At 37.4% G+C, this 18,862-nt stretch overlaps 1 protein-coding gene across 3 annotated transcripts in view; it reads left to right on the top strand.

The window, feature by feature from the left end:
* The first annotated feature begins 2,206 nt into the window (after positions 1-2,206).
* Positions 2,207-18,862, top strand: part of AGL (amylo-alpha-1, 6-glucosidase, 4-alpha-glucanotransferase) — a 98,079-nt gene continuing 81,423 nt past the window's right edge. The window contains exon 1 of one of the 3 annotated variants that reach the window (XM_043876561.1): positions 2,207-2,330. The gene's annotated coding sequence lies outside the window, so the exon portion shown is untranslated. Of the gene's footprint in view, positions 2,353-18,862 lie in introns of all 3 variants that reach the window. The other 2 variants (XM_043876560.1, XM_043876563.1) reach the window with 2 other exon arrangements.

The raw sequence follows: 18,862 nt of genomic DNA, 5'->3' as shown, positions 1-18,862 counted from the left end.
ACAGTTAAAAATAGATGGCAGCTCCCTTAAAAGAGTTGCATGATTGATTTACACAGTCTTCCATAGTTATTTGTCTAGCTCAGTTGTCTCCAAACATTTTTGCCTGTGTACATGTAAAAGAAATTTGAAAAAGAATGTATCATTCACAAATTTTTTAAGTTGACTAATATTTTTTAATATGTTTAAAAGTTAATTTATCCTTGGGTTAATATTACCTTCATGACTAGAATGAGTCAGGATTTAGCTATTCTGGTTTTTCATTTATATTTATAACACTAAAAAAATCTTATTTTTAAATGTAAGTAGATGAGAATGAGTTTTGTTAGTAAAAGTTACAATATATTAAGTAATATATTTTGCACCTGATAATTAGAATAACATTATTCTAATTCTTCAAATGACTCTTCAAATGTCTCTTCAAATGACTTCAAACTGTCTCTTCAAATGACAGTTCATTCGGATATCATTTTCCATGGGAAAATAGATAATCAAGTGTTTTCCTCAATATAGTTGATATATTTTATTACTGACAGTTTAAAAAAGCTCCTTTTTGTTTCATCATTATCGGCAGTTATTGGTTAAGCCACATCTATCATTTTCTCCCAGTTTCTTTCTCAGGAGGTGCTTCTTGCCAGGGCAAGGCTTAAGAGTCTCCAGTCCTTTGACTGGCCAGGCTACGGCTATGGCCTGGGGGCTCAGCACCAGGCCAGCTCCCCCAGGTCCTCCCTGCCCCCCTTTCTCACCTACCCCAGTAAGTGTGTTGCTCTGCTATGACTCCCTCAGGAGCAACTCATTATCTGGTAATGAGAGAATGAAAGAGTAAGGTAGTCAAACAACCACAGTTCATCACTGCAACTGTCCCATGCTATTGAATTTGAAACATCCCCCAAGGGTGAAACTACCCCTTTACTATCGCCATGCCTCACCCTTACTAGACATTCATACAAGACAGGAAAAGACAATGGCCTATGAAAGGTTTCTAAGAGCTTTCTCCAATACCAATACTCTGACTGTTCCTCTGAAGATTGTTTATCCCGGGTGATGCATCCTGGAAGATTTGGGATGAATAAGAGGTATTTCTTTTGAAAAGTTGGGAAATAGTGACTATAAAAGAGAATTTGGGAAAGGGAAAAGGAGAAACAGCATTTAGATAACTTCTCTAATTGCTGAATATATTATTCTCTGAGGCTATATTATTCCCTGATTTGAGCCAACATCGATATAATTACTTCCATTATTCAAATCTTCTGTATCTTTTCTAATATTTTATTTGCTTAACCTATCATCAATTTTGTGATACATGTTGAAATATTCCATTGTGATTGTAGATTTATCAGTTTCTCCCTATAGTTCTATCCACTTTTGCTTTGTAAATATTGAGTATATTTTATAGGCACATACAAGTTTAATGTTACTGTTGTATACTTCTAGTCAGTTGGATCTTATTCCAGCTTTTATCCTATTATGTTGTAATCACTAGTTTATTTGTGTGTTTTCCACTAGAGCATTGACCTCTGAGAAAGGTCAGTGTTTGACTCATGAGTAAATGCCTGCTACCACTACTATAGCTCAGGCTCTCCTTGTCTTTTCCTGACTATTAATATAGCATCCTAACCAGGCCAGTACTAAACTGCCAATTTCAGGCCCTTGACATTTCTATCAGATTAATCTTCTTTGAGAACAGCTTTGATCTTAACAGTCCTTTTTTAAAACTGTGGGTTCCTGCTGCTCACACAATGCAGTACAAACTTCATAACTCATCACTCAAATTTCTCAATGACCTGAAATTCACTCATTTTCTCCTCACATACTATGAAACCAATCAGAATTTGTCTATATTCTGAAATCCTCATTAGCCCGACATAGATCCCACATCCCTTCTGCTTTCCACATATACTATTCAGATCATGGTATAATTTTCCTCCCCACTCTGCAAGTCCATATCCTTTTAAAACCAACCTTAAAAGCCTCTTCTGAAAGTTTTTGGTACACTCACCCCAATAAAAATATTTTCTCCTCCTTTTCAATGGTGTTATGAATTGGATGTTGGCGTTCTCCCAAAAGTTCATACATTGAAGGCTGAACACCCAGTGTGAGTGTATCTAGAGACAGACCCTGTGAGGAGTGATAAAGGTTAAATGAGGTCATAAGGGTAGAGCTCTAATCTGATAGGGCTGCTGCTCTTATAAGAGGGAGGGACCCCAGAGCCCTCTGCCTCCACCATGTGATGACACAGTCAGAAGATAGCTGTCTGCAAACAAAGGAAAGAGCCCTCACCAGGAATAAAATCAATCCGGACCTTGATCTTAGACTTCCCGGCCTCCAGAACTGTGAGAAATACATTTCTATTGTGTAAGCCACCCAGTCTGTAGTAATTTGTTATGACAGCCTGAGCTAATGCAAATGACAATATACTACTTTAGGAATATCCCTTCTTAAGTTTAGATTTGTTTGCATTGAATTATTGCTACTCATGAAGCACAGGTATTTCTCAACTATTAATATCCAATAATTCATAATGAGTCAAAGAATCCAGCAACCTTCAAACCAAAGAAATAATCTCATATGCATGCTTGACAGCCATGTTTGCTTGTCAGATTTATATTTATTTGGTACCTTGTCATCAAAAACTCAAGTCCTTAACAGGTTGTTTACAAGATATGTGTGATATTTTAAAACCTAAAATGATTCTTTGTTGTGTAATCCTTAAGCTCTGAAACTAAAATGTTTATTTTCATGGCTTGTTATGAAAAATTATGTCTACTTCTTATGTATTTAATACAGAAATTTGAATTTGACTATATTCTTCACTTACGAAATATTTGAGTAATATTTTAACCTGAAAGTCTCTGACTTCACTGATTCTGTTATAATGAACTCAGTCAGCATAAAAATATTATTTTAATTCTTTTAGAATTAAAATAAATTACCTATTTCCCTTCTTGCATAGGTTGTACAAATAGAAACAGTGAATGACTATTTAAATAATCTAATAGTAGAATCATTTTTAAAAACACAGTGCAGACTGTCTACTTTTTCACTTATACAAATGTGCTTTACATGTATATAGCATTTCTTTTTTCCAAACACTTTTATTTATACATGACTCTGACAGTTACTGCATGCCTGCAATGTCTCATGAACTGTGCTGACACTGAGGAAAAAATCATGAGCAAAATGTAGGAGAGAGAGATGAAAACTAAATTCCAAAAACTATAAGTGACAGTGCTTACTATGCTCCAAGCCATGTTCTAAGCATTATATATACACTGAATCATTTAAGGCTCAAAACAACTCTTAAAATAGGTTGTATTACTATTCCCATGTTAAGGAAATTGAGGCACCAAGAATTTAAGACCCAAGATTCCAAGCCAGGCAGTCTTGGCTTGAAAACCCTTGCTTTTATTTATTTCTTTATTTTTAAATCCTTGCTTTTAAACACTCAGCTCTACTCAATGGCCTCACTAATACCACAAGTAAATGTAAAATTGCTGCTATATTATGCACTAATAAAGAGATATATGGAGGCTATTAAAGGCCTCCATAATGGGGAGTTGAAGCTGGTCAGGAAAATCAAGGAAGGTTCCCTGAAGAAATCTGCTTTGTATTATTCTAAGAACTAATTTTCTACTTCAAAAGGTACAGCCAGAAGCAGATTATTTTCCCCTAAGAGAGAAGGGTATCATGTACAGATAAAGACTCACAAGCTATGGATAAACTATTATGTCCAGATTTTTGTTACTTCTGGTGGTGGGAGGATTAATCTGTTAACCACACTGAAGCCTGTTCATCATAACTTGAAGCAGAAGTCAAAAGGTGAAAATTAAAGCTCTGGATGGGGATGAGAGTCCCCAGAAAAACCACAGAGGAAGAAGACAAGGCCAATATTTAATTGTCAACTGACAGGGGATGAACCTAAAAAAATTTAAAGAGAAAAAGAAGCGTTTTGGAGGAGAAACTAGAGGGAGAGAGAAGGAAAGAAAGAAAGAGTGAAAGAGAGAAAGAAAGGAAATAAGAAAGAAAAAAAAGAACAATCTGAGAGGTAAAAGGAAAATCAAGAGACTTTTGTCAATAGAGGCAAGAGAAATATATGACAGGAGAGGCTAACAATGTCAGATGCTACTGAGCTATCAGTCAGATAAAAAATGAGGTTTAATATCATGAAAGTCATTGGTAACTCAACAGGAACCATGGGAATAGAGAACCATGGGAAATGATTCTCAATTTTGCTTCACAGGGGTCATTTGGTAACGTCCAAGGACAATTTTGGTTGTTACAGCCGCAAAGGGGCTGTTACTCAGAGATGCAGCTGAACATCCTAAAATGTGTAGGACTGTATTGCAAACATAAAATATTGGCCTAACATGCTAATGGTGCCAAGGTTAAGAAATCCTGAAGATAAGAGCAATGTAGGCAGAAGTTTGGATTGGAAAAGACTTAGAAATGGCCAGGGGGAAAGAAATAGAAGCAGCGCACAGAAACAATTTTTCAAAAATTTGAACAGAGGAAATAGGGCAGAAGCTAGAAGGGAGTGAAGAAATTAACTGAAAATTTTCTTCTCTCTCCCTCCTTTCCTCTTTTTCTTTCTCTTCATTGGGAGACACTTGATCCTGTTTTCAAAAGCTCCAATTGAAGAAAGTGAAAGTGAAAGTCGCTCAGTCGTGTCTGACTCTTTGAGACCCCATGGACTGTATAGTCCATGGAATTCTCCAGGCCAGAATACTAGAGTGGGCAGCCTTTCCCTTCTCTAGGGGATCTTCCCAACCCAGGGATCGAACCCAGGTCTCCCACATTGCAGGCAGATTCTTTTCCATCTAAGTCACCAGGGACTCTCCCAAAGCAGAGTATGCAGAACAAAGCTTTGATTATCACCAGTAAATGAGCTATGTAAGATAGGTCCCCTGAGGTTCACCAGAACTCTGGGCGAATTTTACATGATCATACTTAAGAATAAGCTTTATTGAGGAAACTTAAGGGGTCAACAATAAGAAAATCAGAAGTCCTTTGAGTTTCCCATTTTCCCGTGTAGACGTACATAGGGCCCTTGGCCATCTCACGGACACTCGGTCCAGCACTGCAGGGCAGAGTCCCCACTACCCTGCTGCTCTCATTTCTTGCAGGGCAAGCATGACAGCAACCATAATGGGGAGAGATAAGCACACAACTTAAATGTCAGGCAGACCAGATTGCATGTCATCTATTTAGAGGAAGTAACTGCGAAAGCAGCTGCCTAGCACCTGAGGACCTTAGAGACCACAGAAAACCGGAGTTCCTGCAAGAGGCTAAAACAGTTTCATCAGTCTTACAGGAAGCTGAGTTCAAGGGTGACTCTTCCCACTGGGTAAAGAGTTATTCCTGGTTCCAGGGAGTCCAGGGGTTCAGTAACCAAGAATGAGTTCTTGGGGTTACTTTCAGAGAATCCTGCCCCTTATGCCATGAAATTCTACACATTATTCAACAAATGACATTTACAATAGCTTGTATTTCAGTGGACTTCTCTTTACTTCTTCATCATCCTGTGTGGTTTTTAGAGAAAAGGAAGAAACAGAGGATACGGTTTCAAAGTGAAGAGAGGTCTCATGAAACAAACCATAATGTTCCCGGCACTTGCCCACTAAAAATGTTTAAGGGTAATTTACAGAGAATATTTCTAAATGTGATTTCTGATACATATACAAAAATAATATACACATAAATATCTAAATTTCATAATGGCAACATGTAGCATGAAGGTTTTTTCCTTTTAAAACAAAGATGGATAAAAAGAAAACAAAGATTAAGAGAACAAGAGCAGAAAATGCCCAATAAAGATTTTCCCTTAATTGGTTTAGAGTTCTAGAACAAAAGAACAGAATGTTTATTACTAAGACACAGAAAGTATAGCTCTTGTTGAGAAAGATGACATTTCTGAGGCCCAAGATGTCTATAATATGAAAAGTTAAAACAAAAAGTTGAACACAGCAGAGTAAGTTATCAAGTAGTCTTTTTGGTGGTTTTATTTTATTTTAGTCTAAAGTTACATAAAACTATGCAATATTGAAATTTGTGGCAACTCATCTTTCTGATTGAACTCAGCAGTAAACAGAACTTCAGTACCTTGATGTTATTGAGAGATGCCATGAGAAAGTTTTCAAGTTGATCAGAGAGAGAACATGTACCCTGGAAGCTAGAAGTGATGCTCTTTGTTTTTCTCCAAAAACAAAAATCATCAAGTAAAAAGAGATGAAAAATATGGGGAGTGCAATGAAAGAAAAGTTTCCCTTCTCTGACAAAATAAAGAAAAGACAGCTTAGGGCACACAAAGTCACAGGTTTGGGAATTTTTAGAACATCCAAATGAAATGGTTAAGCTGATAGCCTACAGACTCTAGAAGAGCAGAAAATAGAGGGTCCCTAAAAGCAGAAGTTTAGGAAAGGCATGACCTTGAGCCACAAAAGCACAACTAGTACTTCCTAAACTTAAACGTGTTTACTAATCACCTAGAGATCTTGATAAAATGAACTCTAATTAATAGGCCTAGCATTAGGCCTGAGATTCTGCTTTTCTAATAAGCTCCCAAAGTGATGCCAATGCAATTGGTCCCTGGGTCACACTTTGAAAATAGCAAAGTGTCACACTGATGACACCCAACTTAATCTAACATCCTGGGAACCCACAGAGAAGCTTCCCATGTAGTCATTCAGCCACAGAAATGTATAGACCTTCACAAGACCAGAAAATTAGTCACATGGGAAAACGAAACTCTGTTAACTTTATTTATTTTATTTATTAATTATATGAATAATTTTTGCTTTATGCTAATCAAACTTATTAACGTAAACCTGGCATAAGAATACTATGCTATTTTTCAGATAATCCCAGAATTACTGATAAAGCAGTACAAACTCACTGACAGCATTCCATGAAAATACACGTGGGAATTACTATAAAAGGCAGTGGCACGCATTTTACATGGAAACTTCACAGGTTTAAATGTGAGCACAGCACGTCACTCAGCTCTCAGGCACAGTACATGCCTCCTAAGTTGTCGCTGCACACTTGAGCTTTGTCCAGCAAGGAGGATGAAGACGTTGGACAGTGGATTGAGCCCTGCTAATGAGAATGCCTGGAATATGTTTCAGTTCAATCAGTTCAGTCGCTCAGTCATGTCCAGCTCTGCGACCCCATGGACTGCAGCACGCCAGGCCTCCCTGTCCATCACCAAATCCTGGAGTTTTACTCAAACTCATGTCCATTGAGTCAGTGATGCCATCCAGCCATCTCATCCTCTGTCATCCTCTTCTCCTCTCGCCTTCAATCTTTCCCAGCATCAGGGTCTTTTCCAATGAGTCAGTTCTTTGCATCAGGTGGCCACAGTATTGGAGCTTCAGCATCAGTCTTTCCAATATTCATTCAGGACTGATTTACTTTAGGATGGACTGGTTGGATCTCCTTGTAGTCCAAGGGACTTTCAAGAGTCTTCTCCAACACCACAGTTCAAAGGCATCAATTCCTCAGCACTCACCTTTCTTTGTAGTCCAGCTCTCACATCCGTACATGACTACTGGAAAAACCATAGCTTTGACTAGAGGGACCTTTGTTGGCAAAGTAATGTCTCTGCTTTTTAATATGCCATCTAGCTTGGTCATAGCCTATCTTCCAAGGAGCAAGTGTCTTTTAATTTCATGGCTACAGTCACCATCTGCAGTGATCTTGGAGTCCCCCAAAATAAAGTCAGCCACTGTTTCCATTGTTTACCCATCTATTTGCCATGAAGTGATAGGCCCAGATGCCATGATCTTAGTTTTCTGAATGTTGAGTTTTAAGCCAACTTTTGGCTTTCACTTTCATGAAGAGGCTTATTAGTTCTTCTTCAATTCCTGCCATATAGTTGGTGTCATCTGCATATCTGAGGTTATTGATCTGCAACTGCAATCTTGATTCCAGCTTGAGCTTCATCCAGCCTGGCATTTCTCATGAAATGCCAGTACCCTGCATATAAGTTAAATAAGCAGGGTGACAATATACAGCCTTGATAGACTCCTTTCCTGATTTGGAACCAGTCTGCTGTTTCATGTCCATTTCTAACTGTTGCTTCCTGACCTGCATACAGATTTCTCAGGAGGCAGGTCAGGGTTGTCTGGTATTCCCATCTCTTGAAGAATTTTCCAAAGTTTGTTGTGGAAAACAACTGTGTTGATCCACACAGTCAAAGGCTTTGGCATAGTCAATAAAGCAGAAGTAGATGTTTTTCTGGAACTCTCTTGCTTTTTCGATGATCCAATGGATGTTGGCAATTTGATCTCTGGTTCCTCTGCTTTTTCTAAGTCCAGCTTGAACATCTAAAAATATTGTGGTCTTCCCTGTTAGGTCAGCTGGTAAAGAAACTGCCTGCAATGCAGGAGACCCAGGTTCAATCCCTGCGTCAGGAAGATCTTCTGGAGAAGGGATAGGCTACCCACTCCTGTATTCTTGGGCCTCCCTGGTGTCTCAGACAGTAAAGAATTCACATGCAAGGCAGGACACCTGGGTTCAATCCCTGGGTTGGGAAGATCCCCTGGAGGAGGGCAAAGATCCCCTGGAGGAGGGCATGGCAACCCACTCCAGCATTCTTCCCTGGAGAATCCCCATGGACAGAGGAGCCTGGCAGGCTACAGTTCACGGGGTCGCAGAGAGTCGGATATGACTGAGAGATGAAGCACACACACACACACACACACACACACACACACTTTATATATTTCTTTATTTTCAAACCTAAAGCAGTTACATTTTATTATCCATTTTCCTTCCAGTTTTATTGATGTAACATAAAGCGCTGTATAAGTTTAAGTTGTGGAACATAATGATTTGATTTGCATGTATCATGAAATAATAACCCCAATAAGTTTAGTGTGCATCTGTCACTCTGTATAGATGCAAAAGAAAAACAATTTTTGCCGTGATGAGATCTCTTAGGATTTACTCTCTTAACTTTCTTCCCTCTCCCAACACCCCCTCCACCCCACTCCTCTGGTAACCACAAGTCTAATCTTTTTCCCTATGAATTTGCTTGTTTGTTTGTTTTCAGAGTATAACTGATTTACAATGCAATATTAATTCTTGGTGCACAACAGTGATTCTCATGTTTTTTTAACTTTTTATTTTGTATTGGGGTATAGCTGATTAACAATGTTGTAATAGTTTCAGGTGAACGGCAAACAGACTCAGTCATACACATATATGTTATAAAGTTTACTATGTTTAAATCTCTACCTAAATTCTTTCCAGTAAAACATCTTAAAAAAAAGAAAGTGAAAGCTTATTAGTCTTTTTGCATAATCAAAGAAGCAATCATTTGCCTTGATAGGATATGTTACCTATGTTCATGGAAGGAACTTTACAAAGCAGTGTTTAATTTAATCTTAAAGTTTTGCTGATTATCCACTATGTTGCATTCATGATGTACAAACCATTTATCACTGTGTAAGCAGGAAAATTACTCCCTCGGTCACTGTAAATTGAGAAGAGGGCTTTTTTTAAAACTTAGGCAATTAAAATAGACTGGGTGTAGTAGTTATACCACTGACCTTTCCTCAGAATTTACTTGATCATCAGTGAAATACTTTGGTTAAGTGTTCTGGTAGATTAGATTATGGCGGTGGTGGTTTAGTCGCTATGTCATGTCCGACTCTTGTGACCCCATCAACTGTAGCCAGCCAGGCTCCTCTGTCCATGGGATTTCCCAGGCAATACTGGACTGGGTTGCCATTTTCATACTGATGATTGGTCATCAAATTGAGAATCTATAAAGCAGGTATCACTCATAGATTAGTCTTCATCTAATTTTATTTTCACACAATGTACTATGTGATGCTTTCTATAACATAAAACCTACATTGAAAAGTTAGTCAAAGTACCTCTGTTCTCCAGTTCTGGTTTCGTATTACAGTTTGTACATCTACCCTCAGACAGCCTATCAACTTAACTCTTGTGAATTAAATAATGTGTATGTCTATAAGCTTAAAATAAGAAAGCAATAAATAGTGAGACGGATTTTTAGAAAAAGTGCAATCTTCTCTTAATCCCAAAGTCTAAATATTTCGATTCAACAATGCTGAATCAAATTAAAATGCATGATTGCTTAGTTTTGCACTATTTGCAGAACTTGGATACTTTCATTTTATATTTCAAAATGAATCAACACTATGAAAGTTACTGAGTTTCATGCAGCCTCTCTTGGGGAAAGGAGAGGGGAGAAAGAGCAAGGGAAAACTGTGTTTCTTTGATACCCTTCAAGATGTTTTATTAAGTCTTTGTTTATTATACAAACATTATATATTAAGGTTGTTTATTATACAACAACCTCCAGTTCTAGGTATCTTTATATTTTCTCCCCTCAAGAACTCACTCTCTGTAGGAGAAATGGACCTATGACTGCTATTGTCAGGATCTCTTATGCATTCTTCCATTTTGGAAGCTTTGTTTTGAGAAGTCTGTTTCCTACCATTTGAATTGGGCAAAAGGCCCATGAAATCAGCTGTCCAATCAACTCCAATTCATAACTGAGAAAGATTTAAAACTTAAACAAAATTAATAATAGTAATAATAATACTTTTGAAAAGATAGTAAATGCATCATTGTTTGTACCATACTATATATACTAGCCATAGCTTATTATACTGCCATGAGATATAGCAAATTCAAGCCCAGCAAGCTTTCCTGTGACACTTCAAAAGGGAAAAGGAGATGCATATCCTTAAAAAGAAATAAAGGATCATCTCAATTGGTGCAGAAAAAAAGTATTTGACAAAATTTAACATCCTTTTATTCAAAAATTCAACAAACTCTAGTAATAGACAAAAACTGCTTCAACAAATAAAAGTCATGTGTGGAAAATTTGTAGCAAAATCACACTCAATGATTAAAGACTGAAGCTTTTCCTCTAAGATCAAGAATAAGGCAAAGATGCCCACTTTCATCACTTACAGCCAATATAGTACTAGTCCTTGCTAGAGCACTTAGGTAGGTGAAATAAATAAATAAACAAATAAATAAGTAAATGGTATCCAAATAGAAAAGGAAGAAATAAAATTATCTCTGTTCACAGATGTTATGATCTTATAGTAGAAAACTCTAAAGATTCTACCAAAAAAAACACAAAACTATTACAACTAAGAAAATTCAGCAAAGTAGCAGAATAAAAGTCAATACAAAAATAAGTTGCATTTCTATACACTAACAATGAATATCTGAAAAAATTATAAAAACAATTCCATTTACAATACCATTAAAAAGAATAAATAATTAGGAATTAACTTAACCAAGGAAATAAAAGATTTGTGCAATGAAAACTACAATACATTGCTAAAGAATTAAAGAAGATGTAAGTAAACAGAAAGATATCCCATGTTCATGGATTGGAAGGTTATATTGTATCACTCAAAGTAATACACAGATATAATGCAATCTCTATCAAATCCCAATCACTTTTTTTGGTATAAATACAAAAATTTATCATAAAATTCATATGGGATGTCAAGAGACCCCAAATAGTCAAATCAATTTGAAAAAGAAGAACAAAATTAGAGGACTCAAACTTCCTGACTTTAAAACTTATTACAAAGCTACAATAATCAAAATAGTGTGGTAAAGAAATAAAGACAGATGTATAGACCAATGGACTAGAATATGGAGCACAGAAACATATATTCACACATATGGCCAAAATATTTTTTGACAAGGGTGATGAGACCATTCAGTGGGAAAAGGACAGTCTTTTCAACTAATGGTGGGGGAAAAACTAGATATTCCTATCCAAAAGAATTAAGTTAGACTGATAACTAATTAATAAGTGTTAATTCAAAGCAGATCAAAGACTTAAATGTAAAACTATATCACTATAAATGTTTATATAACTATAAGCTACAGAACTACAAAACTCTTAGAAGAAAACATAGGGCATAAAGTTCATGATATTGGATTTGGCAAGATGTCATGGATAAAACACAAAAGGCACAGACTATAAAATTTAAAAATAGATGAATTGCACCACATGAACATTAAAAACTCCTGTTCATCAAAGAACACAATTTAATAGAGTAAAAAGGCAACCCATGAAAGGGAGAAAATATTTGCATATCTATATGTGATAAGGGATTACTATCTAGAAAATATAGAGATCATGACAACAAGAGAAACAATTCAATTCAAAGATTGACAAAAACAGACAGTTCTCCAAAGACAACACACAAATGGTCAGTAAGCACATGCAAAGATGCTCAACATCACTACTATTAAGGAAATGCAAATCCAAATCAGGATGATGTAACCTCAAACCCTTTAGGATCACGGTTATCAATAACGATGTGTTGACACTGATGCAAACAAACTAGAACACTTGTGCACTGTTCATGAGAATGTAAAATGGTAAAGCTGCTATGGAAAACAGCATGATAGTTCCTCAAAAACTGAAAAGTAGACTTACCATATGATCCAACAATTCCATTTCTGGTACATCCAAAAGAATTAAAAAGCAGGGTCTTGAAGAGATATTGGTACAGCCATGTTCTCAACATTATTCACACTAAAATGAGGAAGCAACCCAAGTGTTCACTGACAGATGAATAAATAAGCAAAATGTGGTATATTCATACAATGGAATATTATTCAGCCTTTAAAAGGAAGGAGATTCTGACATAAGCTACAACATAGTTAAGCCCTGAGGACATTATATTAAATGTAATAAGACCATCACAAAAAGAGAGACACTATATGATTGTACTTATATAAGGTATCTAGAGTAATCAAAATCAGAAAGTCGGAATGATGCTTGCCAGGAGTTGGAAGGAGGGGAGAAATGGGGAGTTTATCATTCAATGAATATGGAGTTTCAGCCTTTTCAAGATGAGAAGAGTTCTGGAGAGATAGTGGTGATAATTGTACAATAATATAAATGTTCTTAATACCACTGAACTGTATACTTTAAAATGATTAAGATGGTAAATTGTATGTTATGTGTATTTTACAATAATAAAAATAAATGAGGGGAAAAAAGAAATAAATGTATCTCAGGGTGTTAGCTCTGTAAGCCTTGTTCAATGAAATATTCAACTACCTACACAAGAGCAAAAAAAAAAAAAAAGAAATAACAAGGAAAGAAGATTTAACATGAAGTTAGCCTAAATGAATTATTCATTAAACCAGAAATAAAAGTATAGATATTCTAGCACATTCAGTTATTCATTCCTTCTATCTTTCACTCATTCTTGTAGACATTTATTGAATGCCTTTAAGTGCCAGGCACTACACCAGGCAATGGGGAGCACAATGTAATAGGGATAATATTTTAAAATATATCAATGCCATTTTCTCATTTGTTTTTGCATCATGTAAGATTTTCTCTATTCGGTCTAAGACATCTGCCTCAATAGAGGTCTTGGACCATTACAGAATGAATACAAAGGAAAGTTCAAAATAGGATTTTGCAGCAAGACTATAGGTATTTTTGAGATAGAAAAATGTTCTAAGTTCTTTTATCTCTCCTTTAACACATTCGGGGTTGATACTGATGAATTAGCTTCTGACAGGAAGGAAGGAAAACTCATTCCATCTGAGCTTGAGTGATCATGAAGATGAGACAACCTAAAGAGAAAGGAATGTGAAACAAACAGTCTGATATGTCCCAGTGAAGCAGGGAAATCAGTTGTAGACAGAATCTGGTTTTCATCCCCAACAAATATTTCACGGATTCACCATGACAGAGGTGTGATCACTCCAACAAAGATTTATGGAATGGATGCCTTGGACCTTGGACCTAGCCAAGAATATCTCAGATATTCCAAGGAGTCTGTAGTGAAATAAGGTTTCATGGAAGGCTGAGACAGCAGGGAGGGCTTCTAGGCTCTGATCAAGCCAAGAAAGAATGACCAAGAAATTATCAGCTACAGACATCAGGAGCTTATGCCAACTGGATAACCAAGAATAGGATGAGACAGATGTACTTCAGATGATGAGGGGCCCTGCACAATGTCCAGTTCAGGGCCAGAGAGTTTAACTCCTCCAAGGCAACAAGCTCATATGAGACCCTGCTCTGTGGCCAGATGCCATCTTAGAGATAGAGGAAGGGGAGTTGAAACCATAAAATGATGATTTCAAAGAAACAGAGTTTAAAAGATTATTTAAATAACTGGATCAGAATTAGTTTTAAAACAGACAAGACTAAAATATTTTTTGTTTTCCATGTCTACCTAGCAGTTGGGGAATGGTAAACAGGTCAGAGTAGTTTTTAAGAATAAATATATATGGAAGCAACCTAGGTGTCCATCAATGGATGAAGGAATAAAGAAAATATGCAATATTTTTCCATGCTTGAATATTCTTCCAGTGGAATATTCCCAGCCATGAGAAAGAAAGAAATTCTGCCATTTGCAACAATGTCAGTGGACTCTCAAGGCATTATGCTGAAAGAAAGACAACTACTGCATGCTATCACTTATGTGCAGAATCTAGAAAAGCTGAACTTGTAAAAATAGAGAGTAGAGTGGTGATTACCAGGAGCTGAGGTGGGGGGAATTGGAGAAAACCAGTTTAAGGGTACAAACTTGCAATCAATAGATAAATCCTGGAGATCCAATGCACAAGACAGGGATTATAGACAACAATACTGTGTTACAAACTTCAAAGTTCCCAAGAGACTAGATCTTAATCATTCCCATCAGAAAAAAAAAATGAATAAACTATGGAGTGTAGCTTAATACATTAATAATAATGTATCCTCATTAGCTCATTAATTGTAACAAATGCATCATACTACTGTAAGATGTTAACAGTAGGGGAACATGAAACCTAGAAACTGGTGTGAAGTATTCAGGAATGCTCTGTACTTTTTTTTGCAACTATTCTTAATTCTATTCTAAAATATAAAATGTACTTTAAAATATTTTTAAGAATAAAGTATGATTTTCTAATTATATCTAAAAAGTGTAAATAACTACAACTCTGCCATCCAGAGACAGAAAACACAGGGAGCCCAGTCTCAGGTCTGGGCTCTCAGGGAACCCAGTGGGAAAAGAAGGAAAGGGTTAAGTCAGTTGTCATACAACATAAACACAACATATCATACAACAACGGATCATAGAAGGGAAGCAGCTACTCTATACCCACAGGAGGAAGGGCAAGGCAAACCGAAGGAAGAGTCCTGAGATGACTGAGTCTTAAATTAGCCAGAAAATCCATACAAGCAAGAAAACAAACTCACTGCTGACAGAGCTGTCAATACAGTAAGGAACATCCAGCTTAAATTTATAAAACTTTTATTGATTACCAGGTTAGAGGATATGTTAATCCCCTCAGATTTAAGGTTTACTGAACAGAATCACTGAGGAGGCAACTGAAAGCACTTTCTTCTGCTATGTGACCTTAGGCAAGTTACTGAAATTAGGGACTCAGTTTCCTTATCTTTAAATTGTGGATAATAACAGTGTTGTTTTGGGAATTAAATTAGTATATGTAATAGGCTTAGGACAGTGCCTGGCACCTCCTAGATACTTATTAATTATCCAATTCAATTCAGTTCAGTCGCTCAGTCGTGTCCGACTCTTTGCAACCCCATGGACTGCAGTGCCCCAGGCCTCCCTGTCCAACACCAACTCCTGGCACTTACTCAAACTCATGTCCATTGAGTCAGTGATGCCATCCAACCATCTCAACCTCTAGGTCCCCTTCTCCTCCCGCCTTCAATCTTTCCCAGCATCAGGGTCTTTTCCAACGAGTCAGTTCTTCCCATCAGGTGGCCAAAGTTTTGGAGTTTCAGTTTCAGCATCAGTCCTTCCAATGAATATTCAGGACTGATTTCCTTTAGGATGGACTGGTTGGATCTCCTTGCAGTTAAAGGGACTCTCAAAGACTCTTCTCCAACACCACAGTTCAAAAGCATCAATTCTTTGGTGCCCAGCTTTCTTTATAGTTCAACTCTCACATCCATCTATGACTACTGGAAAAACCATAGCTTTGATTAGATGGACCTTTGTTGGCAAAGGAATGTCTTTGCTTTTTAATATGCTATCTAGGTTGGTCATAACTTCCTTCCAAGGAGTATGCGTCTTTTAATTTCATGGCTGCAGTCACCATCTGCAGTGATTTTGAGCCCCCCAAAATAAAGTCTGTCACTGTTTCCCCATCTATTTACCATGAAGTGATGGGACCAGATGCCATAATCTTAGTTTTCTGAATGTTGAGCTTTAAGTCAACTTTTTCACTCTCTTCTTTCACTTTCATCGAGAGGTTCTTTTGTTCTTCTTCACTTTCTGCCATAAAGGTGGTGTCATCTGCACATCTGAGGTTATTGATATTTCTCCCAGCAATCTTGATTCCAGCTTGTGCTTCATCCAGCACAGCGTTTCTCGTGATGTACTCTGCATATAAGTTAAATAAGCAGGGTGACAATATACAGCCTTGACGTACTCCTTTTCCTATTTGGAACCAGTCTGCTGTTCCAAGCACAGTTCTAACTGTTGCGTCCTGACCTGCATACAGATTTCTCAGGAGGCAGGTCAGGTTGTCTGGTATTCCCATCTCTTGAAGAATTTTCCACAGTTTGTTGTGATCCACACAGTCAAAGGCTTTGGCATAGTCAATAAAGCAGAAGTAGATGTTTTTCTGGAACTCTCCTGCTTTTTCAGTGATCCAACAGATGTTGGCAACTTGATCTCTGGCTCCTCTGCCTTTCTCTAAATCCAGCTGGAACATCTAGAAGTTCACAGTTCACGTACTGTTGAAGCCTGGCTTGGAGAATTTTGAGCATTACTTTGCTAGAATGTGAGATGAGTGCAATTGTGCAGTAGTTTGAGCATTCTTTAGCATTACCTTTCTTTGGGATTGGAATGAATACTGACCTTTTCCAATCCTGTGGCCACTGCTGAGTTTTCCAAATTTGCTGGCATACTGAGTGCAGCACTTTCACAGCATCATCTTTTAGGATTTGAAATAGCTCAACTGGAATTCCATCACCTCCACTAGCTTTGTGCATAGTAATGCTTCCTAAGACCCTCTTGACCTCGCATTCCAGGATGTCTGGCTCTAGGTGAGTGATCACACCATTGTGATTATCTGGGTCATGAAGATCTTTTTTGTATAGTACAAAAGAAGCTTAAATGACTTGCATAATGCCTGAAAAAGAATGTGTTTCCCTAATTCTGTTTCCTTTGAAGAAAGAGCTCCCCTAAACAAACCCCTGGCTTCCCTTTGCTCTTTAACTCATTGTATTCCTGGGGAGGCAGAGAGACTTACCTGGTTGGTGAATTTGGGAAGAATAACTGGGTGAGCTTTGCTCACCTCTGCCCTTTTTCATTTGGGGAATAAATATGCAGTGAGCATGATTTCCTCAGTCTTTTGTGAGGTGAAGGGAAAGTTGGCCAGTACTGCAGCTTAATTTTAGCAAGCGCATTCGACTGACAGATCTAAAACTGCAGTCTCTAAGTGGACTATTTTTTTTTTTTTTGGCAAGTGAGTTGATTCACCCCCAAGCTTTCTGGCAGAAAACTGCGAGGTGTTTGAGAAACATCTCTCAATGTGGTCAAGCATATTACATAATCAATTCTATTTTTTTCCCTTGGAGACATCCTTCCTGAACCTTTCATCTCCCTGCTCCACACTGTACTGCTGTTATCACAAGCAAAAACTAAAGTACCATGTAAACTGTGGCAGAGACTGTTAGTTATCCGCCAAAGTCCATTCTTTATTTCCTTCGTGACAAAACCGGGGCTTTGGCTAGTCTCACTGCTGACTGGATCAAGGTTTCCTTTGTGTGTATCTTGTGACTAAGTTTTGGTTTATGAAATACAAGCAGAAATGGTGTGTGGTATTTTTCAGGAATTCTTAAAGTAGGAGAATCACCCTTGTTTTCCTCTTCCTCCATTCCGTTCCCTGAATATGGTTATGAGAGCTGGAGCTCTGGCAGCCTTATTGCACAATGATGAGTCCCACAGAATAAAAAAGGTGAGAAGCTGTGAACTAGAGACAGTCTGGCTTCCTGATGATGTTACAGAACTGCCATGCCAGCTCTGTATTGCTCACCTTACCTCTGGATTTTTATGTGAGAGAAAAATAAACTTATCTGCAGTTCAAGTCACTGTTGCTTTGTTTTTTTCCTGTCATATGAAGCTGTAGTCACCGTGACAAACACAGAAAATCAGCTTCAAGCCCCTCTTCCCTGTCCTTTCTTCCCAACTAGAGTGCCAACTCTTAAACCCACCTATCTGGAAACTCTGGAGCCACTATTTTAACAGAAAGTTAAATTGGCTTGCAAGGGGAAAATGATCTAGCATTTAATTGGAGACCAAAGAACTTTAAAAATATCTAAGAAAGAGGAAAAGATCACCACTAAAAATCCCCTCTCAAAGTTCCTCCTATCATGGTTTCCAAGAATTTAATGCACTGCTTTTGGCTAACTTATTACATGAATACTTAGGAATTTTTAAGTGACTTTTCCTATATTAGCTCTAAGAGCCCAACATTTGTTTTTCATTTCAATAGAAATACAATTGTATTTACCTCTATATGTGTACACCTCAATAAATTTTCCAACAAATATTTATTGTATACCAACTGATCCTTACTTCATTCTTAGGCTCTACTCTTCCTCTGTCTTGTACAATTTAGACTGAAAACTTGGCTCTGACTTTGCTCTTTGATTTCACCTTTATACTACATTGAGTAAGAGACCTTCTGATGACGTCATTTGTCTCTTTGATCCAGCAAAGACAACCAGTCATCACCCCTTCTTTTTTAAGCTATCCTTATTAAAAGCCTCATGCTTACACATGCATGTATGTTCACTCACTCAGTCATGTCTGACCCTATGGACTGTAGCCTACCAGACTCCTCTGTCCTGGGATTCTCCAGG

Source organism: Cervus elaphus, chromosome 20 (assembly GCF_910594005.1).
Source record: "Cervus elaphus chromosome 20, mCerEla1.1, whole genome shotgun sequence".
NCBI lineage: Eukaryota > Metazoa > Chordata > Mammalia > Artiodactyla > Cervidae > Cervus > Cervus elaphus.
The sequence above is the reverse complement of the archived record's forward strand: the minus strand, read 5'-3'. Positions and strand labels throughout refer to the sequence as shown.